We start from the raw sequence: 27,444 nt of genomic DNA, 5'->3' as shown, positions 1-27,444 counted from the left end.
GTCTCTTCTAGCTCTTCTGTTGTTGTTGTCCAAGTCTTGTTTCTGTCTCTAAAATATATCTCTCATACAACCCCTACTCTTTGCTCACACATCTACCACCTTAGTTTAAGCTGTATAACTTTTTGGATACATTTTTGCAACAGCCTCCAATTGATCTTCTTGCCTTAAGTCTCTCCTCACTCTAATTCATTGTAGTGTATATTGACAAAATGATTTTCTTTAGGTACAAATTTGGCAATGTCACTTCTTTATTCAATAAACTCTTTTTGTTGTTCAGTCAATTCAATCTCTCACTCTAATTCATTGTAGTGTATATTGACAAAATGATTTTCTTTAGGTACAGATTTGGCAATGTCACTTCTTTATTCAATAAACTCTTTTTGTTGTTCAGTCATTTCAATTGTGTCCAACTCTTCTTGACGCCATTTGGGTCTGTCTTGGCAAATTACTGGAGTGGTTTGCCATTTCCTTCTCCAGATCATTTTACAGATCAGGAAACTGAGGCAAATAGGGTTACATGATTTGCCAGAGTCCCATAAATAGTATGTGTCTTAGGATGGATTTAAATTCATGAAGATGAGTCTTCCTGATTCCAAGTCCAGTGCTATGTCCATTGTGCAAACCAACACATATTCTGGTAAAGTTGTAAGAGACGAGATGAAAGAGACCCTTACAGATCATTTGTGAGGACAATTGCAGATAATTATTTGCTATCCACTGCTAGTTTTCTTTCCAGTTTTTAAAATCCTTGGTACCCAGAGAAAGTCTTTATTATTGTTGTTAAAATTATCATTAATAGTAATGGAATTCTATTGAGCTATAAGAAATGATGAACAGGAAGACTTCAGAGAGGCCTGGAAGGACTTATATGAACAGATGCTGAGTGAAAGGAGCAGAACCAGGAGAACTTTGTACACAGCAACAACCACAGGGTGTGAGAAATTTTTCTGGTAGACTTAGTCCTTCACAGCAATGCAAGGACCTAAAATATTCCCAATGGAGTCTTGAGGCAAAATGTCTTCTGTAATCATAGAATGAAGCAGGCCATTTTCTCTTGTGTTATGTTTTGTTTTGTTTTATGGTTTCTCCCATTCATTTTAATTCTTCTATGCAACATGACTAAGGTGAAAATGTATTTAATAAGAATGTGTAGAACCTATATAAGATTGCATGCCATCTCAGGAAGAGAGTGAGGAGGGCAGGGGAAAGGAAAAGGAGGGAGGAGAAAAAATTTAAGATATATAGAAGTGATTGTAGAAAACTGGAAACAAATACAATAATTTAAAAAAAAATACTGAAAAAATGATCATTAATAACAGTGATTGCTTGTATTTATGCAATGTTTTAAGGACTGGACAGTGCTTAGCATATCTTATTTTATCCTTGTAACAACAAGGAGATGGATAATGTAGCTATTATTATCCTTGTTTTATGGATAGAGAAGCTGAGGCCCAGAGAGGTTAAGCGGCTTGCCCTTTCTCACAAAGCTCACACATATGCAAGGTGAGATTTGAACTTGTGTCCTTGATTCCCAAATTCAGGCAGCTGCCACTTTCAGGGACCTCTTCATAGCCCTGTTTTCTGGCCTCTGCTTATATAGCCTTTCAAAGAACATATTGATGTACGTGGTGCCAAGCGGCCTGCAGCTCTTGGCTGGGAGAATGTCATTGTCTCCTCCTCGGCCATCTGCTAAGGGGAACTGGGACCAATTTGTTCTATTTTTTTGCCAGGGCCTTTCTAAAATGGAAACATTCTGGTAACCTCAAAAAGTCTTCATTTTTTTTTCTTCAGACCATTTCAATTCCCATTTCGACTTCTTCTTCTTCCTCATGCCTCATCATGAAAAATAAAAAAACCAAGAAGCTAAACAAACATAGGGGGCTGACCCAGCGTGTGGAGAAGCAACACTGAGTTTGAAGCCAGGAGACCAAGGTTCGAGTTTGGGTTCTGTCTCTAACCCGATGGGTGACCTTGGGTAAACCACTTTCATCTATGAGTCTCACCTTCCTTATCTAAGACAGGGCCTTAGGCATTGACTACAAATAGTATGTATTCCAAGGTCACTTCAGCCCCTCTGGTCCAAGTTCTAAGTCCTCAGTTCTGTCATTGCTTATGACAGTGTCTGGCATGTAGTGGGTGCTTGATAAATGTTTAGTGATTGATCAACTGATTGTTCTAGCACTCTTTGGTTCTCTGTTCTAGACTACCTTCCAGTTCTAACATTTAATGTTGCAAGTGTTCTTTAAAGTCTGCCCTTTAGTGTTCTTTGTTCTTAGGTCCCTTCCATCTCTGATAGTCTGTTTTAGTCTCCTTCCAGCTTTGGCATTCTATGTCACTAAGTATCCAGGTGAATCTGATATGCTACTTTATACATGTCTATATCAATTAACATAGTGACTAGTGACTCTTTGGGTTGGGGGTTAACCTTGACTTCCTGGTATCTGGCTATCAGTCCAAAGGGGCTAATGAAGAAGGTCTCCAGTAGCTTGTTTAATTTAAGAAAATTCTAAATATTCGTTGACCATGAAAGGCCTGTACTTGTGTGGAGAGAACAGCCTCATGGATCCATTTACAGTCTGTTCTCTCTTCTCTGTCTTCGTCATGAGAGATAGGCAAAATGTGACAGTTGGTGGTTTGTATTCAATTCTTTCTGCTTTTCTCATCCTCCTCCTGTGTAGAGTGGTGGTGGGGGGGGGGGGTGTGAACCAGAAGGCAGTGTGTCCAGTGGGGTGAGAGAAGGGGAAGGGACCTGCTTGTTGGAAGCTGCAACTTGACTTTCCCTGTCCTATGAGGTATTCCATCTCATTTGTTTTGTTAACAGTTCAACGAAACACAGTTTACGTGGTGGCACTAAATCTAAGCCCTGGACTTGGCATTAGGAAGACCAGAGGTCAAATCTCATCTCAGACACTTCCTAGCTCTGTGACCCCTGGACAAGTCACTTAACCTCTGTCTCCCTCTGTGCCTGTAAAATGGGGATAATAATAGCACCCACCTTCCAGGAGTGGAATATGATAAGACAATGCAGCGCAGTGCTATAAGTCTGGTGCTTAATGTATACTTGAATTTTTGGTGTATTTTTTTAAAGGTAGCTAGGAACAGAAGGCAACTATGCGATGTGGTGGGGAAAATATCAGACTTGCAGTCACAGAAACTAGGCTCGAGTCCCTAGGTCCTGGATCTCTGAGACCCTGAGCGAATCACTTCAATTCCCTTAACCTCAGTTTCCTCAGTTGTGAAAAGGGGATAAGCAAGTTTGCTTGCATTACCAACCTTACAAGGTTATTGTGAAGAAAGCACTTTGCTGTGCAGAAATGGGAGGAGGGGTGTTATTTGTGTTGTTATAGCAGCACCCCATAGAAACTTAATATGTCCCATGTTATTTAGCAACAATGGGGTAGATACATAGCCCTGGTGGAGAGGGAATAATGAGTCATGGGCCACTCATATTTACACAGGGTGGACTAAAGGGGAAATCACCATGTTTATGGGGGAGGTGGAGTTTTAAGTGTCGTTTGACAGAACCCAAAGAGGGAGCCCTTCAGTGGAAAGTGACTGGAGGCAAAGGGAAAAGTGTAGTGGATCCGAGCCCAGGAACAATGGGTGAAAGGTCTGGGGAGTTTTTCTCAGAAGAGAGTAAAGGAGAGATGGTGGAATGGGGAGAGACAAGGGAAAAGTGGGAGTTGGGGGATGAGGAAGTTAGGGGAAAGGGAGGCTGAAAAGAGCTAAGGCCAAACTTCGGGGAAGAAAATCAAAGCCGAAAGACCTGGGTTTGGGCTCCAGCTGTGCCACTTAAGAGTGGGGAGGCTTTGGATTCAACACGTTCCTCTCTCTGGGCCTCAGTTTACTTACCTTGTAAAACAGAAGTAGAGTACAATGAAAAGTACTGGTTTGGGAGTCAAGTTCTGAATCTGCCCTTTATTCCTTACCTGACCTTGGGCAAATCACTTACCCAACTTTGGGCTTCAGTACCTTCCTCTGTAAACGAGACCAGAGAGCTAGCAGACATTTGAAGTCCCTTCCAGTTCTAAATCTATCATCAAATGATCCTGTGATTTCTGACTCTATAAGGAAGGTTTAGAATCACTTAGCTGTTTAATGGCAGTTCTAGGTGGTTTGGGGGATAGAGAGTCCGACTTAGAATCAAGAAGCCTCATCTCAATAAGTTCAAATCTGGCCTCAGACTGTGTGACCCTGGGCAAGTCACCTCACCCTGTTTGCCTCAGTTTCCTCATCTGTAAAATGAATTGGAAAGAAATGGCAAACCACTCCAGTGTTTTTGCTAAGAAAACTCCAAATGGGGTCATGAAGGGTCAGATATGACTGAAAGGACTGAACAACAAAAGGCTTCAGAATAGTGGCTAGAGTCCTGCCCTCCCTAGAGATCAGAGATTGCTTAGGCTAGCGTGTTTCCCTACCCCATTTTCCAAATGGAGAATCAGAGACCCAGAGAGAAGTGACTGACCCAAGATCCCATGCTCAGGTTATCCATAGCAGAGCACAGATTTGAATCAAAACCCGGAGTTGTCTGATTCATCCATCGTTTGAACTCATGTGGAACACCCATAGTGTGCCAAGCCTGGGGCTATTGTTGCTTTGGAGCATGCTAGAGAAGCTTACAGTTTTGCTTTGGAGACCAGATTGTTCTTTTTCTGTCCCTTCCCATTACTGAGGAACGCAACCTAGCTAGTGGTGTCACAGAGTCCTTGCAAAGCCGTAAAGTTGATAGCTATTTCTGGAGCATTGGGAGAGGCAGGCCAGGGAACTGGGTCACATGCCCGGGAAACCATCTTGCTGCTGGGAGCAACATAAGTCCCCTATCCCTCGCTTTTAAGGGTTCATGGACCCAGTCCAAGGTGAAGGGTCTAAAAAGGGGAAGGAACTAGAATTACTAGGCTGACAATGCCAGCCCTGAAAGGCCCTGGGGTCACTGAATGTTAAACCTTAGAAAGGACTTTAAGACACAATTCTTCATATATATATATAATATACATATATTATATATATATATGTAAAGATATATATATTTATTTAAAGCTTTGAGCTCCAAATTCAAGCCCTTTCTCCCTACCTCCCCTCACCCCCCTCACCCTTTCCTGAGACTGCAAGCAATCAGATATAGGCTATACATGTGCAATTATGTAAAAGATTTCTTTATTGTCATTTTATATATGAAGACTTGAATAAAAAAAAGTGAAAGATAACATACTTCAATCTGTATTCAAACAATATCAGTTCTTTCTCTGGAGATGGATAGTCAGCTTCATCATTAGTCCTTTGGGATTGTCTTGGCTCAATGTATTGCTGAGAAGAGTTAAATCATTTACATTTCTTCATCTAAAAATATTGCTGTTACTGTGTACAACATTCTCCTGGTTCTGTTCATTTTGCTATGCATCAGTTCATGTAAGTCTTTCCAGGCTTTTTTGAAATCATCCTGCTTGTCATTTCTTATATACAATAATATTCCATTTTTCCATTACATTCCATTACAATCATATACAACGTTACAATTGTATAGCCATTCCCCAGTTGATGGGCATCCCTTTAATTTCCATTCTTAGCCAGTACAAAAAGATGCTATGAATATCTTTGTACAATTAAGTCCTTTTTACCTTTTTTTGGATGTCTTTGAGATATAGATCTAGCAGTGATATTACTAGATCAAAGGGTATGCACAGTATTATAGCCCTTTGAGCATAGTTCAAATTGCTCTCCAGAATGGTTGGATCAGTTCACAACTCTACCAACAGTGCATTAGTATCCCAAGTTTCCCACATCCCCTCCAATATCCAACATTTTTCTTTTTTTCATATTAAAGTGTCTGATTGGTATGAGGTGGTATCTCAGAGCTGTTTTAGTTTGCATTTCTCTAATCAATAATGATTTAAAACAATTTTTCATATGACAATGGAGATAATTCTTATTTTATATATATATATTAATTTTATTTATTTTTAATGTTCTACAATCACTACCATAAAACTTAGATTTTTCCCCCTACCTACCCCCCCACCATCTCCCTCCCTCCCCAAGATGGCATACAATTCTACATAGGATCTACACATACATTCCTATTGAATACATTTTCACCATAGTCATGCTGTGTAGAAGAACTAAAATAAATGGGAGGAACCATATAACAAACGAAAACATAATACACATACACACACACACAAAATGATCTGCTACATTCTGTGATTGAATTCCATAGTTCTTTCTCTGGATGTGGAAGGCATTTTGCCTTAAGAGACCATTGGGAATTTTTTTTTTTTAATGTCCTTGCATTGCTAAGAAGATCCAAGTCTACCAGAAAAAACTCTCGCACACTGTGGTCGCTGCTGTGCACAAAGTTCTCCTGATTCTGCTCTTTTCACTCAGCATCAGATCATATAAATCTTTCCAGGCCTCTCTGAAGTCTTCTTGTTTATCATTTCTTATAGTGCAATAGTATTTCATTACATTCATATACCATAATTTATTCAGCCATTCCCCAATTGATGGGCATCCCCTTGATTTCTAGGTTTTTGCAACTACAAAGAGTGCTGCTATAAATATTTTTGTACATGTGGGACCCTTTCCCATTTTTATGATCTCTTGGGGATACAGTCCTAGAAGCAATATTGCTGGGTCAAAGGATATGCACATTTTTGTAACCCTTTGGGCATAGTTCCATCTCGCTCTCCAGGATGGTTGGATGAGTTCACAGCTCCACCAACAATGAATTAGTGTTCCAACTCTCCCACATCCTCTACAACATTTATCATGTTCCTGTTCTGTCATGTTGGCCAATCTAATTGGTATGATGTGGTACCTCAGAGTTGTTTTGATTTGCATCTTTCTAATCAAAAGTGATTTAGAGCATTTTTTCATATGATTATAAATATCTTTAATTTCTTCCTCTGAAAATTGCCTGTTCATATCCTTTGATCATTTATCAATTGAGGGATAGGAGATAATTCTTAAAGCTGGAATGGACCCTGGGAATTAATTTCCTCTTACCTTCTCATTTTGCCAATTGGGAAAATCAGGTCTAGAAGGAACAAGTGACTTATATAAGGTCACACTAGTTCATGTCAGAGCTGGGACTAAAACTCTGGTCTCATGTTCATTGCTTCTGTCTATGATTTCAGAGGACTTGCCCCTAACAAATTCCTCCAACCAATTACATTTCAAAGGATTCCTAATTGGTCTCCTTGTCCCCATCCTGTCCTTCCTCAAGGGTTGTTGCCCCAGTTATCTTACTAAGGTGCTGCTTCAATCATATTATTCATTCCCTTCATGAAAAAAATCCTTGACTCTATTGCCTTCTGAATAAATTAGGATCAATCAATCAACCAACATTTATTTAGTGCCTACTATGTGCCAGGCACAGTCCTAGATATGAGAGAACCAAAGAACAAAAAGAAATAGCTCTTTCTCTCAAGGATCTTGTATTCTATTGGGGATGATATAATTTAGAACTGTAATAGAATCAAGAGTTAATGTAGTCCAAGACCTCATTTTCTAAACATGGAAACTGAGGCCAGTGAGGGGAAAAGACTGGTCCAAGGTCAAACAAGTATTAAATACGAGAGTGAAAATTCCAAACTAGCTTTTCTGACCCTAAGCCAATATTATTTCATTGTGTCATAGAACTAGAAGGGGCCTCATATTTCATCTTGTCCAGCTTCTTTATTAAAATCCAGAGACTTGCCCAAGGTCACATAGGTCATATGAATCAGAGGTCAGCTTTGAACCCAAGCCCTCTGACAAGAAAGCAAGGATTCTTTTCATGATACCATGCTGCCTCCCTAAGAATAAAGTCCTCATCTGAGCATTCAAGACCCTCTACAATCTGATTCTAATCTTTCATGAATAATAGCAATAGTAGCATTTACATAGTTAAAATTTGTTTTATCTCATTATTATCCTCCTTGTATGGATGAGGGCAACTTAGGGGGAACAGTGGAGAGAATACCAAGCCAGGAGTTTAGAAGACTTATCTTTGTGAGTTCAAATCCAACCTCAGACACTTAGCTGTGTGAGCCTGGACAAGTCACTTCACCCTGTCTGCCTCTGTTCCTAATCTCCTAAATTGGAGAAGGAAATGGCAAACCACCAGTATCTTTGTCGAGAAAATAAGAGTTGGACAAAACTGAAATGACTGAACAACAGATTTATGGAAGGAGCCACAGAGGTTAAGTGACTTGCCCATAGTCACCCAGATAGTATCTGAGGTAGGATTTGAACTCAGGTCTTTCTGACTCCAAGATCAGTGCTCTATACATTCTTTGCATATTTCCTATTCTAACTCACATCAAAAATATTTGTGTTCGTGTCAAATTATCCCTATTAAATTGTTTGTTCTTTTAGAGGAGGAATGGTGTCCAATTTCAATGTTGTTTTGGTGTCCAGCACAGGACCTGGCACAGAAAGCAGGTTCTTCATAAATATGTATTGACTTGGATTGAAGGAAACAGAGTGTCAGAGCTGGGGCTAAAACTGGTTTCCTACTCATTACTTTCTGCCTATGATTTCCTAGCATTTGCCCCTAAAAAATAAAAAGTCCTCCCCCTGCAGCTCCTCTCATCCCCAGTTCATTTTCACAGTATTTGTTGACTCAATAACCTTTCTAAGGTTCAATCATATTACTACTCTACTAAAAAGCACTGGTCGTGTATCTTTGGGCAAATCACTTCCATTAGCCTTTAGTTTCTTCCTCTATAAAATGAAGAGTATGAATGTCTAAGGTCCTTCTAAGTCCAAAATTCTGTGATCCTATGAAACCCATTGGCTCTGGGTGGATTGCAAATCCTGAGTAGTGTTTATAGAAAGCTGAAAATGGACATGCCCTAGGAGGGGATCTGGTTGCCTTGGTTCTCCTTGTCTCCTCCTCTCTTTCCTGTCCAAGCAGGATCCTCAAGAATGAACTCTAGAAAGGTGAATTTGCAGTCAGATGGAGAAGATAATTCATTTTCAAGGCCACCTGTGTCCTAGTCGATAGTGAGCTCTTCTCTGTGTCAGGGTTTAAGTCTTGATTCTGACACACAGACTGGCTGGGTAACTCTGACAAGTTTTTTCTCCTTTCCATGCCACAAGGCAACTCCCTGAAACTAAGTTCCAGAACAGGGGCTCCTCACCGTTGGTAGAAGAACTTCCCTGCTTGGAGCTCCCTATGCCAATGAAATCACAGGTCCTGTTAAGGAGGGGGGAAATAGAGTCTTTGATCAAAGTACAAAAAAAAAAATCCTATTTTTTAAGAGGTTCCCTCCTGGCTTTTTCTACTTCTCTCACTACTTCTTCTCTGTCCCCCTCTTTGGTTTTTTCCACCTACCTCTTAAATTCAGGTATTCCCTGATTTTTACATATATACAGATTCACACTTAATTCTCTTTTCGTCTCATTCTGTGATCCCTCCTAGCAAGACTATCCACTCCTAGGGCTCTTGGTATCACCTCTCTGCAGATGATTCTCATATCCAGCCACAGAATTTGAGCCCCTTACTTCTGTCTGCCTGCTTAACATGGATTCCAACAGTCCTGTAAACCTAACATGTCTAAAACAGAATTGGTGATCTATTTCCCTTACTAAAGCAATTCTTTGCTAATTGAGAGACAACTGGGTGGTGCAGTAGAGAGAGTCCTGGACTTGGCATCAGGAAGACCTGAGTGAGTTCAAATCTGACCTCAGTTATTTAAAAGCTGCATGACTCTGAACAAGACACTTAACAGTTTCCTCAGCTGTTAAATGGGAATAATAAGACTAGCACCTACCATCCAGGGCTATTGTGAGGACCAAATGGGATACCTGGTATACAGTGGGTACTTAATAAATACTTGTTTCCTTGTCTTCACTTCTCTGTCTTTAGCTACTACAGCTATAGGAGAAGCTAATACCATGTGCAAAGCCTATGGACTTTCATTTTCATTTTTAAAAATTCTTTGTCTCCCCCTCCCTCCCAGCCTCCCGAGCTCACGGTCACTCAGCCTTTTAACTGTGAGGTTATGTTTGACTCTTCTGTCTCCTTCCTTCCCACATCCAGTCAGTTGTCAGCTCATGTCAAATTCACCTCAGAAATATCTTCCCTGTCTGGTCCCTCCTCTCTACTCTCACTGTAAACCCCTTAATTCGGGCCCTATCTCTTCTTGTCTCTAAAGCCCCCTAAATCATTTCTCAGCTTCTGGTCTATTTCTTCTTCACTCCATCTAAATCTAACATTTTCTCTCCTGCAACACCTAACTGCCTATAAAATGGAGATGCTAGATATGCTGTAGTTTGTGAGCACCAAATGAGGTGCTGCATTCAAAGCACTTTGGCACCCTTAAAACACAGTCAATGTCAGCCATTATTGTTATTCCATGATCTGGCCTCTTCTGTAACTTTCTATCACTTTGGTGAGGACCAGAGATCTTCACTTGATATCTACAGCAGTGACAGGACGGTGGAATGCCCAGCATCCCTAAAGAGATCTCAGGGTAAACTGAATTCTATGCCACAAGGATTGGGGACAGGCTATAAAACCCCCTTTAAGGAAATTTAGTAGAGATCCTCTAATTCAAGTGCCTTGTCATAGAATGGAGCACACAAGCTCTGTCAAGTCCTACTATTTGGGAAAAATGTCAAACACAAGGTCAGTCTGTCACTTGAGGAGCAACCTAGTGGAGTGTGGAGACGCTCTTTACCAGCAAGGGGGCCACCAGGGAGTTTGATGCTTTCAGCGGTACATGGAAATATCCATGAAGGCATGAAAAAACTGCAGCCTGTTTCACATCATTTGAGTTATCAAGGGTACAGTATTTACAAACAAGGAAAATGATAAGGGGTAATAAATAATTATTCTAATGTTGATAATTATCAAATTATATTAATACCTAACACTTCTTTTGTGCTTTATGGTTTTATAAAAATAGTTTATATACGTTATTCTAGTTAATCCTTTTAACTGCTCTGTGGAGGCATGTCAGGGATTATTATTCCCATTTTACATAAGAGGAAACTGAGGCTCACGTAATTTAAGTGGCTTATCCAAGGGCACACAAGAATTGACCAATTTAGGACTTCAACTCCAAGTCCAGGGTTCTTTCCTTATAACATCAATCACTGTAGGATTGATGTAAATATGTTCTCATGAATTTAAAGTAGGATTTAGTTTTCAGAAATTACATTTATAGTCATCTTTCAAGAATGCATCCATCATGAAAAGAATTCAGTTCAGTTCACCATAATCCCAACTGGGGGTAAGAACCGAGGTAGGCTAATCTAAGGGGAGGTGGGGAGAGATTTAAAAAGATCAGTATGACTCAGACCCTATTCTCAAGAACTCTGGCAGGGGAAGAAGAGGATTCCAGTGAAAGTACTATGAGAAATTTTAGAAAGGAGACACTTTTACCAGTGTGGGGGGAGGCTGAGTATACAGTCTAAATGGCAAGGTAGGTCCTTTCTATATATGTATATATATTTTTTTCTTCATTCTAAGGTCCCTTCCAGACCTAAGAGTCTGTGTTCTAAGGTCCCTTCCAGCCAGTTTCTCATCTTTCATAGAGGAAGTAACAACTGAACTGGGTCTTTAAGGATGGGAAAAACTTCAATAGGTGACGATTTAGAGCAGAAGAGACCGTTCTAAGTACGGGAAATGAAGTGAGAAAAGACATGGAGAAGGGAGTGAGGGGAAGGACAAGGACAGGAGTGATTCCATTTGGCTCAAATGTAGAGTACATGAGGGATTATTGGATCATCAAATGTAGAGCTGGGAAGAACCTCCAGTAAAGGAGCCAGGCTGTGAAGGGTCTTAAGCACCAGAGTTAAACTTTGAGGATAACATCTATAGTGTTCTGGGTATCACATTTTAGGAAGAATACTGAGCAGCAGAAATCAATCCAGAGAACTGTGAAGAGGATGAGGGGGAACTGGAAGGCATGCTGTAAGGGAATCAATGGAAGGAATTAGAGGTTCAGGATGAAGGGAAGATTTAAGGGGAATGAGATCTCTGTCTTCAAATATTTGAAAGGCTGTCATCAGGGGAAGGAGAGACTTGTTTTGCTTGGCTCTAAGGGGAAGAATTGAAACAATGTATCGAACTTAATTAGGAGATAAAGTTCAGCTCAGAGCTGTCCCTCAATGGAACCAGATGTCTTGGTAGATACTGAGTTTCCCATCTTTGGAGCTGCTTAAGCAGAGGCAAGATGACTGCTTGTCAAAAACTGAGTGAAAAGAAAGACAGATGAAAGGAAAAGGCAGGAGAGACTGAAAGAGGAGCAGAAAGGAGAGATGACTGCAGAAAGATTTCTTGATTCAGGTCGGAATTAGACTAGATGATCTGTGTTTCTGTGATTCCCAGCCCTCCCTCCCTGTATCCCCACTCACCTCTAACATTCTGCTTTTTAAGCCACTTCTAGGTCTGCCATGCTATGTCCAAAAGTACTTCCAATCCAACATTCTATGTTCTAAGGTCTCTTCTAGCTGCGATATTTTTTGTTCTGAGATTTCTCCCAGTGCAACATTATATGTTTAAAGGACCTTCTCAGCTATGGCATTTTGTCTTCTGATTCATTCCAGCTATGCCCCTTTATATTCTAACTCTGATATTTTTAATTGTTTTTTAAAAGTCCCATCCTCAGTCTCTCACCCAGAGAATACGGCCGATGTCTGACTAAGGAGAGTATGAATGATAGAATATGTCTCTAGGAATTAGGTTAATTTCAGGGGCTGTGATACGTAACTGTCCTACTCTGTGGAAATATTCAGGACAGAAAGTCAGCATGCACTTATTAAGCACCTACTGTGTGCCAGACACTAGGGAAGAAAAAGAAAGGCCAAAACCAAAAGTTTGCATTCAGACTGTAGGCCCTATTGTTTTGGGGTTCGTGAACATCCTGTTGTTGACTGCTTATAATTCCCAAGGTAAACTTTATTACACTTTCTGAGAAGACCCCCTCCTACAGAAAACAATGAGCCAGCTGCCCCGTTGGCTTCCTTCCAGAGGGGGAGAAACCTCTCCAAATGGCCCACACATGTCATTAGGACTCTGCCAAGAGCCCTCTTCCCCTCACCCCCTATCTCCAACCAGAGCTGCTGCCAGCTGTTTTAACTTGCCAGGCTGTTTTCCCCCTGTGGGGAATAAACTTTTTTCTGTCCTTCTTTTCCAGTCTTCCCTGCCAGGACAGGCTCTTTGTACTCCCCACAGACTGAGCAAGACTGTCATTGTACATGGGTGGAGAGGAAGAGAAATGTAAGGGGAGAGAAGGAGGAGAAAGGAGGACTGAACTGTAGGGAAGAGGAGTGATCTGTAGGGGAAAGAAGAAAAGACAGAAGGAGAAGAAAAGGGGAAGAAAGAGAGTGGAGAGGAATTCAGTGGTTGTTTAGTTAGTCACTGGAAATGTGGAACTAAAGGACCACTAGGAGTGGGAATGAGGCATTATAGTAATGGAGAAACTCATAGACTGTTGTGTTCTAATCTACTTCTAGTTTGATATTCCTTGTTCTATATTCATGCCTCCTCCTTTCCCCCAACTTTGGACTTTCTGTGATCTTCAGTGAACACTTCAGTCTTGATATTCTGTGGTACTGGATCAGGGTACACTAAGATCAGATGCTTTCCTAAAGGCGAGCTAAGCCCTCAGAAGGGCAGGCGCCTGCGTTGGCAGCTCAGATAGAATCAAATGCTTTTGGCCAGTGTTTCTTTGGGAGTATGCCGTCTGAATAACACTGCAAGGCTGTCTAATGCACAGAAACTTTTTCTGAGAAAATGCAAAACAGAGAGTTTACCCACAAGGAGCTGGTATGAAATGAGGCTTGGGGAAAGGCCTCAGGGATTCCTGCCCAGAGGCTAGTCATAGATAAATAATACTGCAGTTCATGTGCCACCCCCATCCCCAGGCCCCCGTCAGGGAGGAGAGCCTGGCTTTCCAGGCTCCCAGCTAATGGGCCCTTTGTTTGCCTTTGGAAGTATCTGGTTTAGTAGAGATAACAGCTGTTCAGGCTCATCTCCCTGCCATCTTTCCAGGCTACCTTGAACTTGAGGGAGCCAGTGGGCTAATGATAGAGAGTCAAGGAGACCCCAGGCTTCTTAGCTCCAGGGGTGAAAACATGGGAGCACTGGGAGATGTAGAATCATCATTGTAGATCTAAGAGGAACCTAGAAGACTGTCTAGTCCAACCTCATCTTTTCATGGTAAACTGAGGCTCAGGAACATTAAGTGATTTGTCCAATTGTAATGGCCCTGTATATGAGGCAGGATTTGAACCAAGCCAGAATTCTGACACCAGAGTACTGCTTCTAGCATGAAGAGGGAAGATTTCAGGTCAATCTAAGGCATAACTAGACATTTTATGTGAAAGTGACTGTGGAAATGGAGAGGGGCGGGTTCTTCATGAGTTAGGAGCTTCATAGCAGTCAGCGTTGTGTCATGGCAACCCCCAAAACTAGTGGAATCTTAGGGTACATTGGGAGAAGCACAATGTCCATCGTGAAGGAGATTGTCATCCTGATGTCCCTTTTATCAGACTATGTCTGGAGTCCTGTGCCAGGGGATTGACAAATTGGAGGAAGCTCAGAGAAGGGTGAACAGGCATGAGTAGTGCAATGAGCAAAAGACAGTTATCACCATCCCAGAATGCACTGGGATGCCTCACCAGGCAATGAATTCCCCATCCATTGGAAGTGTTTGAGTGGAAACTGAATGACCACTTATTAAGGATATCACAGAAGGTGGTCCTGCTCAGCTTTGGGCTAGGGACATCTAAGGTCCCTTTCAAGTCTGAAGTTGTAGGATTCTGGGAATTCCCTACCAATCAATGCTGTTCTTAGATGGAATCATCTGTCTCATGAGGAGGCAGTGTGATCCCTGTCACTGGACTCTTCAAGTAGAGGTTGTCTGAATTGCTTGTTGGAGAGGCGGTATCAGGGATGGAGAACCTGTGGCCTTGAGGCCCTTTGACTGAATCCAAAATGCACAGAACAAATTCCCTTAATAAAAGGATTTGAATTCAATCAAAAGGCTGCATCCAAGGACCTAGAAGACCACACATGGCCTCAAGACCACAGGTTTCCCACCCCTGCTGTAGATGGAGACCAATGGAGGCCAAGTAGGGTTTGAGACAACTCAACTGTGAGGGACCTCCCAGTTTTCTGAGAATCTCTCATTCTGCTCCTAAGAGATGAGGTCTATGAACTTGTCCAGACTCCATTCTGTCAAGCTTCCTTCCCAGGCTAACGTCCTGGGGCTTTCCGGAAACTCTCCTTGCCTCTTTCCCCTGTGCTGAGGAGGACAAAGACAGTCTCTGTCTGGCTGAGTCCTTTACCAAGCCCTGCCAGAGTGTACTTTCTGTGGGTAGAAAAATTGGGCCTGTGCCTTCAGTTCCTCTTTTTTATTTTTCCCTTCCTCTCTAAATTTTCTTCCCCTGCCCTAATTAGTGATGTTTGGGTGAAAGGAGAGGGATTATTTGGAGGCTATGTCACCGTTTGGAAATGGAATTCCTTAAACCAGAGCATCATGGAGGCTGCAAGATCCTTTCCCCTCCCTATCTGGAACTTCCTTCATGATTTATCCAACTCCTCCTCACTCTCCCTCTCCCAGCAGCTGAATCTTTATTCTGGATGCCTATAATAGCATTTACTTAAGTACAAGTGGATAATTGAGAGACACCATAGAGCAGTCAGCCTAAGATATAGTACCTTAGAGATCACTAGGCCCAACCCCATCACTTTACAAATCAGGAAATTGAGGGTTTTGAGAACTTCACCAGTAGAAAATCTTCCAATGGATATTTTTCAGGACTTCTTGCAGAGGTACAGTTTGGGCTAGATGTCCATATCTGGGATTCTTAGGTTCCATGAGACCCAAAGGACAAGTCACTCTCCCAGAGCCACATAGCAGGTTAGTAGCTGAGACAAATTCTGTTTATAGAGGTCAGGAAACATCCCTCAGGGATATCTGGTGCACAGCTAAGGTCGGCAAGTTTCTTTGAGCTACGTTTATGCAATAATTACTCAATAGGAACAGGGTGGGCGTGTACCGAAGTGAGTCATGGCCAGTGACAGGGTGGATGTATGGAGGGACACTCAGGTGAGTCATGGGCTGCCTAATTGTAAAGTGGGCAAAGTTTCTCCTTAGTCCCTCTCCCCCATTCCAGTGCCCCTCTCCCTGGCAGTCATTCACTTGCTAATGGCTTGGACCATCCTGCCTACCCCTCCATCCCTGGTTTTTTGTGCAGCTCTCACATTTTCTTTTTTCCTCTCCCTTCTCCTTCCTCCATCCTTCTCTCTTTGCTTTTCTATTAACAAAAAGTGGACAAGAATCCTGTTAGCTGATCTAGTTTGCAAAGTACTGTATATAGTTATCTCATTAGATCCTCCTGATACCCCCTTGAGATAAATATTCCTATTCTTGACTTTTCCCCCATCCATCCCTTATCAACATTTACTTGTTAGAAATCTCTAGTGGAAAAAAAAATAATTGTGTGAATAATGGAGTCTGGAAGTTAAAAGACCAGGGGTGTTGCACCAGTCCAGCTCTGCCACTCTTTATATGACCTTTGGCAAGTCATAGAAAACAATCTTGGTCTCATCTGTGAAATGAATGGAATGGCATGGGGAATGATTTTAATGGTCTTTTCCAACACTTACAATGTAAGTTCTATTGTTTTATGTTATCATGACCTTTCCAGCTCAGACATTCTATGTTTAGGACTATGTCTTGAAATAGGGTTCGGTGTTCAGAAAATCACTTTTCAGAAGTCCCATCCCCTGGTACTATTGATTTATTTCTATGGCCTTGACCTACATACTCTTCCGCTTTGTGGCCCAGATCTGCTGTCTCACCAAAATGTAATCACCTGTTGTGCTGACCACATTTGGGTCAGATGGGATGCCAGATGTTCCCTACATGTGTGTTCTTCATATGGGTTCTCTGGTCACTGTTGTTCTTTGTGTGTATGCCCTTCCCAGTCATGGTGTTTTAACCTGGGGGATGGTGTATTCCATGCATTAAGGGGTGGAAGGGAGAGGAAGCAGAAGGGAATCTTGTCATTTCATTTGCTATGAGGTTTGATTACGTGTTGTTTTTGGTTTTTATTTTTACTGCAATCCCCACAAAGACTTCAAAAGCCTCTCTGAGAATTTTCAGGACTATTGATTAGAATTGTCCCCATGTTTGATCTGCACCGCGCACCAATGCACACAACTGAGCCTCATAAGCAAGGCTAGCCCTGTGATCTCTGTGGAACTTTGCACATCATCTGGAATAGATTGTTTGTTGATTTGACTTGGTTCTTTAGGGAGTAGGAAGCAATACTAAAGCACAGATTTATGTGTGGTTTTGTTTTTGAATTTTCCTTTGATACATTTAATTTTGGCACTTCCCAGCAAATACCATCCTCTTCCATCCCACTGCCATAGAACTTTTCCATTAAAAGAAAAAGTTAAGCAAAACCACCTAATTGGGTGATAATAGTAACCTTTTTGTTGTTCAATCATTTTCAGTCATGTCTGACTCTTTGTGATCCCATCTGTGACTTTTTTTGGTAAAGATAATGGAGTGGTTTGTTATTTCCTTCTCATTCACTTTATAGATGAGGAAACTGAGGCAAAGAGAGTTAAATGGCCTTGCTAGGGTCACACAGCTCTTAAGTGTCTGAGGCCAGATTTGAACTCAGGAAGAGGAATCTTCCTAATTCCAGGTCCAGAGCTCTATTCACTGAGTCACCCTGCTGCCTAATAATAGTACACAATTTGTAACAGGTTACAGGATTATTTTTGTTCATTGACTCCTCCGATGCTGACAACACTCTTGTGAGGCAAGGACTGAAAACAAGCATTCTTCTCCCTCTGTTAGGGAGGAGGAAACTGAGATTCTTATCAGGACATTCTCTTATACGCGAAGTGACTTGCAGAGTTCACACAGGGAGTCAGTGAAAGAGCCAGGACTTGAAACCAGGTTTTCTGAAGTTGAGCTTATGCTCTTCTGTGCTCAGAAGGCACTTGATAAATGTTCCTGGATTGTTGGTTGATTCTTTTCATGGTTTTGAATTTGTGTTATGAGGCACCAGACTTCCTGGATACTTGGTTAAGGGAATGTTAGCAAAATGTTAGCAAACATTTCCTGTGAATGAGAGGGACAGAGAGAGAGAGAGAGAGAGAGACAGAGAGAGAGAGAGAGAGAGAGACAGAGACAGAGACAGAGAGACAGAGAGAGAGCGAGAGACAGGGAGACAGAGACAGAGAGAGAGACAGAGAGACAGAGAGAGAGAGAGAGAGAGAGAGAGAGAGAGAGAGAGAGAGAGACAGAGACAGAGACAGAGACAGAGACAGAGAGACAGAGAGAGACAGGGACAGGGACACGGACGCGGACGCGGACGCAGACGCAGACGCAGATGCAGTCGCAGACACAGAGACAGACAGAGAGACAGAGAGACTGACTTAGAGATTAGCATATTTTTAGCAGTACCACAGAGCAAGATTCAAAAGAAAAACCATGTAGGTATCCATTGGTACATTCCTCCCTATCTCTTAACTATTGTATCCCTGGCACCAGCCCCCAAGATTGCTAATTTCCCATCATGAAGGAAGTCATAGCTTCTATACCTCTTCCAACTTTCAGGAACAAGCTTACGTCAAATGGTCGTTATCCCTCTCACCTGCCTTTCCTCTCTGGGCCTCTATTTGCATCCAAATTTTCTGTCTTCTCTTCTCTCTGCTCCTCATGCCTGAATCTGTCCAGGAATGCCACATTCCAGAAATTATGATATCATAACATATCACAACTGGAGCCAGTGTGATGCCCCAGATAGAGGAATGTGGCCTTTCACAATGAATCAGGCAGGTGTGGCTGGTTGAGGATTAAATAGCATGATTCAACTTCATACTGTTTAATGATAATCACAGAGCTTAAAGATGGAAAAAAATAATTAGATCATTTGCTCCAGGATCCTGGAAGGTAGAGAGTTTTCCTTAAGTTGGAAACCCAGAGATTCCCCAAAACATTAGCCTATCTTTTTGCCACCTAGTCCATCTCCCTTCTTTGTGCTCCCTTTATCTTCATAGCTTGGTGGTTATGCAAGGCAGCAAGGGGCTGAAGAAGCCTTGGATTAGGAGTCCTGGTCCACACCATGCCACCAACATCACTGTATGATATTGAATAAAGTTCTTCCTTGTCTGGACCTCAGTTTCTGTCTCTGTCCCATGAAGAGGTAGGATTAGATGGTTTCTATAATTTTCCTTCCAGCTGTAAATCCTGAAATCCACGAGCTTGTGACAGAACTGGGCATCTGGGAAGAGAGATATGATTCAAACTCTTCACCCCAGTTCCCTGGAGTGGGTGAAGTGAGTGCGCTGTTGCCAAGCACTGTAGCCAAACATCATATCTATGTTTGGTTCCTCTGAGTACACTGAGGCCTCATTTAGTCAGCATTGTTGGGATCACAGAATATCACTTGGAAGAGATCTCAGGGGCCATTGAGGTCTGAACAGGATGGAGCTGTACATGGAAAGAACACTGCAACTGGAGTCAGGAGATATGGGCTCGAGTCTCTGTTCTGTTCTCATACTTACACCATCTCTATAACTCTTTGCAAACCATTTCCCCTCTCAGCATGTTTTCCCATCAGTCAAGTGAGGAAAAGAATACTCACTTTACCAACTTGCAGAAAAGCAGTTTGTAAACCTCTAAGAGTCAGAGTAATAGGAGCCAGACTTACTACGTAACACTGTTTTGTTTCCATAAAGAGCTAAAAAGCTGTGAACTGTTATGATTATTGTTGGTGAATTTTCTGATACCTTAGACTTACCAGGTGAAATCCTACCTTCTGTCAGAAGCCTTTCCTGATCCTCCTTATTCCCAGTGCCTTCCTCTGTGGAGTAAATCCAGTTCATTTTGCACGTAGCTTGTACGCACACAGTTGAGTTGTTTGTGTATTGTCTCTCCCATCAAACTATGAGCTCCTTGAGAGCAGAGACTGGCTTTTGCCTTTCTTTGTGTCTCCAGCTTTTAGCACACACTCTGAATAGGTGCTTAATATAGCCTTTCCAGTTGATTTAAACATTAAAACCCTTGTGAAAATATTTTATATACTTTAACATTTGAAAAGGAAATATTTCTAAATGTATTCTCCAGTCTCTCTAAACCGAGGATAGTCAGCACTGTCGTCATCACCAGCGTAATTACATTTATGTAGCATTTTAAGGTTTGCAGGGCACTTGGCTGCATTTGATCTTCAAAATAAGCCTATGAGACAGCTGCTATTATTATCCCCATTTTACAGATGAGGAAAGTGAAGCTTCAAGAGGTTGAGTGACCTGCTCAGAGACATGGCTATTAATTATCTGAAGTAGAATTTATACCTAGGTATTCCTAATATCAAGTCCAGAACTCTGCTGTATAATTAGATACAGAGAGATAGATGTATGTGTGTGTGTGTGTGTGTGTGTGTATCCAGGGCTAGGGAAACTGTGGCCACATGTGACCCTCTAGGTCCTCAAATGTAGCCCTTTGACTGAATCCAAACTTCATAGAACAAATCCCTTTAATGAAAGGATTTGTTCTGTAAAACTTGGACTCCTCACCCAATGTCCTAGAAAACCATATGTGACCTTGAGGCTGCAGGTTCCCCACCCCATTATATACACACATGTATATATGAATTGTTCATTTGTATATTTATATCTATATACATACATGTATGTATATAGACATACCTGCATACAGACATACCTGTATACATGTGTGTCTGTGTGTATATATGTACATAAATATACTGTCACCTCTAATGTCAGAGCTTCAGGGGATGAGGAACACAGGTCACTGGTAAAGAGGACCTGGAAACGAGAATTTCAGAATTAAAAGAGAGCTTGTACACCCTCTACTGTGATCCTGTCATTTAACTGGGAAGGAAACCAGACCCAGAGGGAGGAAATGGCTTTGCCTAACTCTTCATAACTTCCCCAATTCTAATTTTAACTATTTCCTAATTTTTTCTATTCCACTCAGTGCCACCACCAAGCTCAATACCTCAGGGTTATCTTGACTCCTTCTTCATTTTTGTACCAAATCAGTTGCTAAACCCTGTACTTCTGTGTCTTCAGTACAGTTTACATCCTTCATCACTTTTCTATCCTCACAGCAACCATCCCAGTCCAGACCTTTATCACCTCTGTCCTCTAACTCTCCTAATAGGTCTCCCTGCCTCCAGTCGCTCTTCCTCCAGTTGGTCCTACATGGGCTGCCTAGTGCAGAGAGCTGATCCAAAGCCTCTCAGTAGTTTGTTGTTGCTTACTGGATAAGGTCCCCAATCCAGAACTTGGCATTCCAAATCTCCGTGATTCCACCGTGCTTTATCTCATGCAACTTGAGCTATATTCTGGGCAAATTAGACTATTCTTTCTTTTCCCAAACTCCTCACACCCCTAGTATTGATGTCTGTGCCACTGCTCATGCTTTCTGGCACCTGTACTTGGATGCCCTCCTCCCCAACCCCATTTCTGCCAGTTGAAATCATACTCATCCTTGAAGGCGAGAGGCACAGACCAGATGCTAGCTGCTCAGGAAAACCTTCCCCATCCTTTGTTCCCACTCCCTGTCCCCTTCACTCTAGACTAGAAATGATCTCTTACTCCTGTGGTATCAGCTTAAACCTCATCTCCACCTCCTGGCTTCACTCTCTGGCTTCCTTCAAGACTCAACTCAAATCCTACCCAATGCAAGGGACCTTTCCTGGATTCTTCCCCTTGCATCCCCTACCCCCACTCTGCTAATGCCTTCCCTGTGCATTTATCTTCCTCTTTTCTGTTTCTACCTTGAATGTACATAGTTATTTACACATTCTCATCCTTTTGAAAGGGAGCTCTCTGAGGGCAGGGGGTGTTATAGTTTGGTTTTGTTTTTGTATTCCTGGTGCTTATTATGGAGCCTGGCACACAGTGAGCACTTAATAAGTACTTGTTGACTTAGCTTGACTTTTGCACCTTGATTGTATTGTAGTTAGGCTGTGCAGGATTGATCTCCCCCACTAGAATGTGAGGCTTCTCAGAGTAAGCATCTTGTTCCACCCATTTTTGTGTCTCCCCCGGTGCTAAGCAAAGGCTTCTATGCTTCTAAAATCACATATCTGTGAAGTTTGGGTCTTCAGAAGAGCTTCCTCACAATAACCCTCTGAGAAAGGTAATACAAGTAGTATTAGCCCCATTTTATAAATGAGGAAACTGGCAGAGAGGACTGAAGCTACTTGGGGTTAGGGGGTGAGAGAGACAGAAATCACAGTCAGTATTTGTCAAAGGTAGAATTTAAACTGAGGTCTCCTACCTCAGTACCTGGGCATTTCCCATTCTTTCATGATGCATCTGTCAGTAGAGTCTGAGCCATCTCCCATTGTCCTGATCTATATCTGGCCACTGGACCCAGATGGCTCTGGAGGTGAAAGTGAGGCTGGGGATTTTGCACTGCCTTGCCTCACTTAAATCCAGTTCATTTGCATGTCATGACATCAGCTTCCTGATGTCATGATCATCTTCAAGACTGAAGGGTTTGCAAACAACTGCCACACAATAGAGAACTGAATTAGTTGAATTGGATTGAATGTGTTAATATGTATGTGGTCATGCAACTTGTTAGTATCAAAGCCTCAGCTGGGACCTAGATCTCCTGCTTCCCAAGGTAATACTATCTACCATAGCTGCCTGCCTGGTTAGATCCCAAAATAATTAGTACACAAAGAGTTATCCCTAAAGTGGAATGGGTTGATTTATAAGTTCCTCATCAATTTAAATCTTCAAGTGGAGGCTGAATGACCACTTAGGGATATTGTAGGGATTGCTACGAATATTGGAGAGTCAGCTAGGTTGGAGTGCTGGCCAACTTGAATCCAAATTCTGCAAATTTGTTGGCTGTGTGACCCTGGGCATGTCATTTTGCCTCAGTTTCCTCACTGGTAAAACGAGGATAAGAATAGTACCTACTTTCCAGGGTGTGTTTTAAGGATTAAATGAGATCATGTTTATGAAGTGCTTTGCAAACCTTCCAAAGTTATATATAAATGCTACCTGCTATTATATACTCCTTAAAACAAGATCTCCTGGCATCCTAGTCTGAAATCCTGTGATTCTATATCTACCCACACAAGTCTAAACAACTCTGAGACTTGAAACCATGACATATGAGGAACAATTGAAGGAGTGAGGTATGTTTAGCCTTAAGAAAAGAAACAGTTGAAGGGCTGGCTTGAGGAAGAAGGATTATACTTACTACTACTGTTTGTGCAATGGGCAAAAATTGCAGAGGAGATTTTGCCTCGATGTTAGGGAAATTTGTATTTGTTCCTAAAATGGAACAGCTTGCTTTGAGAAAGAATTGGCTCTCCCTCTTTGAGGGCCACTTGTCAGAAACTGTTCAGTGGTATGGGTTGGATTAAATGTCCTCTGAGGTCACTTTCAGTTCTGAAATTCCATAATTCTGCGATGCTTGACTGGAATTTCTGACTCTGCCCTGATTTTCACTTTATCAGATCAAGGTGTCTTTGGGTCCTCCCAGTAGACGCTCTTTAGGACAAAAATAGCTCTACAAGGGTGGGTGTTCCCCAAAATGTTCCCTCTTGAAAATCTGATGAGGAGTTGATAAGCTGAACTCTGCCCCTCATGAACTCAGGAAGGGGGCAAACCTGTCAAGTGTATGATTGATTCAGAAAAGTGGGTTCCAAAATGTTTTTGCCAAGAAGCCAAAGGGACAACTTGCTGCAATCAAAGCACTGGGCCAAGGCTTGGAGAAACAGGCTCCACTACCCAAGTTATGTTTATTATGTGGGTGTTCCACCTGCCCCACCCCTAGATTCCAAATCATGGTTCTCCTGGCCCTTTGCAAGTGGGTCACCTGTTTCCCTTGGGAACTGTCAGGGCCAGTTTCCGTTGAAAATTTAGAGCTGGATTCAACTTTACACCATAGAGTGTTTGCACCCGAAGTAACCTTAGCACAAAGAATGTCAGCATCAAGAAAGATTGTAAAACTAGGACAGAGAGCATTAGAGATGGAAGAGAATTTATAGCATAAAATGTCAGACTTGGAAGGGACCTTCGGTCATGGGGCAGAGTTTCTCATTGCTTAACGTAGGTTTACATTTAGAATGTTGAATCTGCAGTTTTACAAATGCAGACAACCATGGGATTCAACCAAGGTTGTATGGGGAGTTCTTTACTTATCAGTCTTCTCAGCCATGGATATACCTTCTTCTGATTTGTATCCTGTCTGGATAATCTTGCCTAGATAAAACTTCCCAAGGCTTCTTTTGGTTGCAAGGCTGCTAGCTGGTGAGATGTGGCTGATAGTAGTGGTAGTGGTAGAAATAGTTGTAGTTGTAGTAGAAGTAGTAGGCATAGTGGTAGCAGTAGTAGTAGTAGTAGTAGTAGTAGTAGTAGTAGTAGTAGTAGTAGTAGAAGTAGTAGTAGTAGTAGTAGGACTAGTAATAGTAGTAGTAGTAGCAGTAGTACTACTACTAGTAGTAGTAGTCACTAACATTTTATAGCATTTTAAGATTTGCAATGTGTTTTACTTCTATAAAAAGTATGTTGTAGCCCCCATCCCAGAGCCATGCAAGCTACATCTGATCTTTGGAATCCTAGGGGTACCACAGAGGGTTTGGAGGATATCTCTTCTCTAATGCCATCAGCTTGATTCCTCACCATTTGTGTTCTTTCCAATGTTAGGGATCAGTGAGTAGAACCCCAATTCCACTTAACCACGTAACAATTAGCTTTTAGAAAGGGACATTTCCCTCAAAGATACAGCAAAAACAAAAGTACAAACTTTAACGCCAAGACTTCTGGATCACCCTTTCCCCTAACCCACCTCCGTGTCTAGGGAGAGTGGGTTAACTCTTAGAACAATTTCTGCACAACAATGTGAACCAAGTTCACATTTAAATGCAGCATTACTCCTGGATGAGTCTGTTTCAGTTATCACTGGGCAGATTCTTAAAGGTCACTCCTAAAGGTCACTCCTTGCTCCTTGGTGCATCAATGCTGATCTGGCTGACAGACTCAGCATGGACTCTCACTCCTAAATACCTAGAGGCTCACTCTCCTGGCCTTTCAAAATTTACAAAGTGGGAGCCTCCACATTAATTTCCCTCACCTAGAACAGAAGCTCAGAAAATGGAGTTAGGCAAAAACAGTGAGGCCCATTTTCACATAACATCTGGACTCAGAGTGGAGAAGGTTTCCAGGGATGGGGAATCTGTGGCCTTGAAACCAGATATGGTCCTCTAGGTTCTCAAGTACAGCCCTTTGATTGAGTCCAAGTTTTATAGAACAAATCCTTTTATTAAGGGAATTGGTTCTGTGATGTTTGGATTCAGTCAAAGGGCCACACTTGAGGACCTGGAAGGCCACATGTGGCCTCGATTCCACAGGCCCTTTCACCTTACAGCTTTGTCTCTCACCAAATATTGTGAGTGAAAAAAGTCAAACCATCATGGGGAGGCTAAAGAGAAAATGGCAGTTTCGTTGATAGTGCTTTGTGAACACCTCCAGAGCTAACCGAAGACCTTCCTAGAGCCATGAAGTAGTCCAGTCAGTCTGGATCTGCCTGCAAATAACAAAACTGTGTGTAACCTTTGACCCAATGGGCCAACATACCTAAGAGATGAAAGAAAACAGAAAGTGTGCAAAAATATTTGGAAAAGCCCTTTTTGTTATGGCAAAGAACTAGAAATAAAGACATTCTCATCAGTTATGGGGAGACTGAAAGAAACATAGAATATGAATGGCATTAAATACTAATGCACTGTAGGAAATGCTAACAAAGGATAGTTTCAGGGAATTCTGGGAGGATGTATATGAACCAAAGTATGGGGAAGTGAGCTGAATTAGGAAAACACTGTATACAATAGCAACATTGTAAAGACAAGCAAATTAGAGATTTGCTTAAGAATTCTGATCATTGAGTTCAATGAGTAGCCAACGATTCAGAGGACTAATAAGGAAGCGTCTACCAACTTCCCACAAGACAGATTATGGACTGAAGATGCAAAATAAGATACAGCTTTTGGCATGGCCAATTAGAGAATTTCTTTTGCTTGACTATGCATATTTTAGAAAGGTTTTATTTTTTCTTTTCATTCCTCCCACAATAGGGACAAAGTTTGGGGGGAGAAAAAAATAAATGCTTGTTAAATGAAAGAAAAAACATAATCAATTTGGTTATGTTTTGTTTTGCTTTATGTAATGATACAGTTTCATATCACAGTTTTTTTTTTCTTGATGAAAATATTCACCATGCAAATGTGTAAGGTTTTGCAGAGGCCACAGATCTTTGACCTATAGGTGGTGCAGTGGATAGAGCACCAGTGCAGGAGTCAGGAGGACCTGAGTTCAACTCTCACCTCAGACACCTGACACTCTCTAGCTGTGTGACCTTGGGCAAGTCACTTAACTCCAATTGCCTCATTCTGGGTCATCTCCAGTCATCCTGATGAATATCTGGTCACTGGATTCAGATGGCTCTGGAGGAGAAGTGAGGCTGGTGACCTGCACAACCCTCACTCACTCAAAAAAACAAAGTCAAGTGCAAGTCATGTCATCATTTCTCTGATGGCACGGTCTTCTTTGGCAACAAAGGATGGACACACTATTCACTGCATGGTTAGCTAATCAGAATCAGTCACAGGACGTCAATGCATGCTCCACTATCTCTTCTAGGTACTTCTCTATCATCACAAGTTTACCAGAAGCAGGTTCCCTATCCTTTCTGTGAGGGGATACCCCTTCAGATGTGCATTGTGATTGTACCAGGCCCCTGGTACATATATGATATGTCATTTGATCCTTATAAAAATCCTGCAAATCCCTGTGGAGCGGTACTATTATTATCCCCTTTTTTACAGGGGGGATCCTGAGGCTAACACTGGATAAGTGACTTGCCCAGGGTGAGACTCAAACTCTGGTCTTCCTGAAAACGTCAGGATTGAATGATCAATGGTACCCAAAGAGTAAAATTAATTAGCATTGAGGGAGGTTTTTAGTAGAGAGTTCCTCAGGCATCTGTCCTCATCCAGATGCTATTTTTAAAATCAATGACTTGAAAACAAAGATAACCTATAAAAATTGCAAATGATATTAAGATGAACATTAAGTGACAGAGTCAGGATCAAAAAAACTTTGATAGACTAAATGTTATTGTTTTCAATGATGTCTGACTCTTGGTACTTCCATTTGGGGTTTTCTTGGCAAAGGTACTGGAGTGGTTTATCATTTCCTTCTCCAGCTCATTTTATAGATGAAGAAACTGAGGCCAACAGGGTTAAGTGACTTGCCCAGGGTCACAGATCCAGTGGGTGTGTTAGGCCAGATCTGAACTCAGGAAGTCTTCCAGACACCAGGCCCAGCGCTCTATCTGCTGTGCCACCCAGCTGCCCCAGATAGGCTAATTGGTTGGGCTGAATCTTGCAAGTTAAAATTTAATTGGAAGAAATATAATGTAAAGTCTC

The 27,444-nt window shown here is 41.8% G+C and overlaps 1 protein-coding gene across 3 annotated transcripts in view; it reads left to right on the top strand.

The window, feature by feature from the left end:
• Nucleotides 1-27,444, top strand: part of ADRB2 (adrenoceptor beta 2) — a 127,475-nt gene that overhangs the window by 77,086 nt on the left and 22,945 nt on the right. The window lies entirely within an intron of this gene.

Source organism: Notamacropus eugenii, chromosome 1 (assembly GCF_028372415.1).
Source record: "Notamacropus eugenii isolate mMacEug1 chromosome 1, mMacEug1.pri_v2, whole genome shotgun sequence".
Taxonomy (NCBI): Eukaryota; Metazoa; Chordata; class Mammalia; order Diprotodontia; family Macropodidae; genus Notamacropus; species Notamacropus eugenii.
The sequence above is the reverse complement of the archived record's forward strand: the minus strand, read 5'-3'. Positions and strand labels throughout refer to the sequence as shown.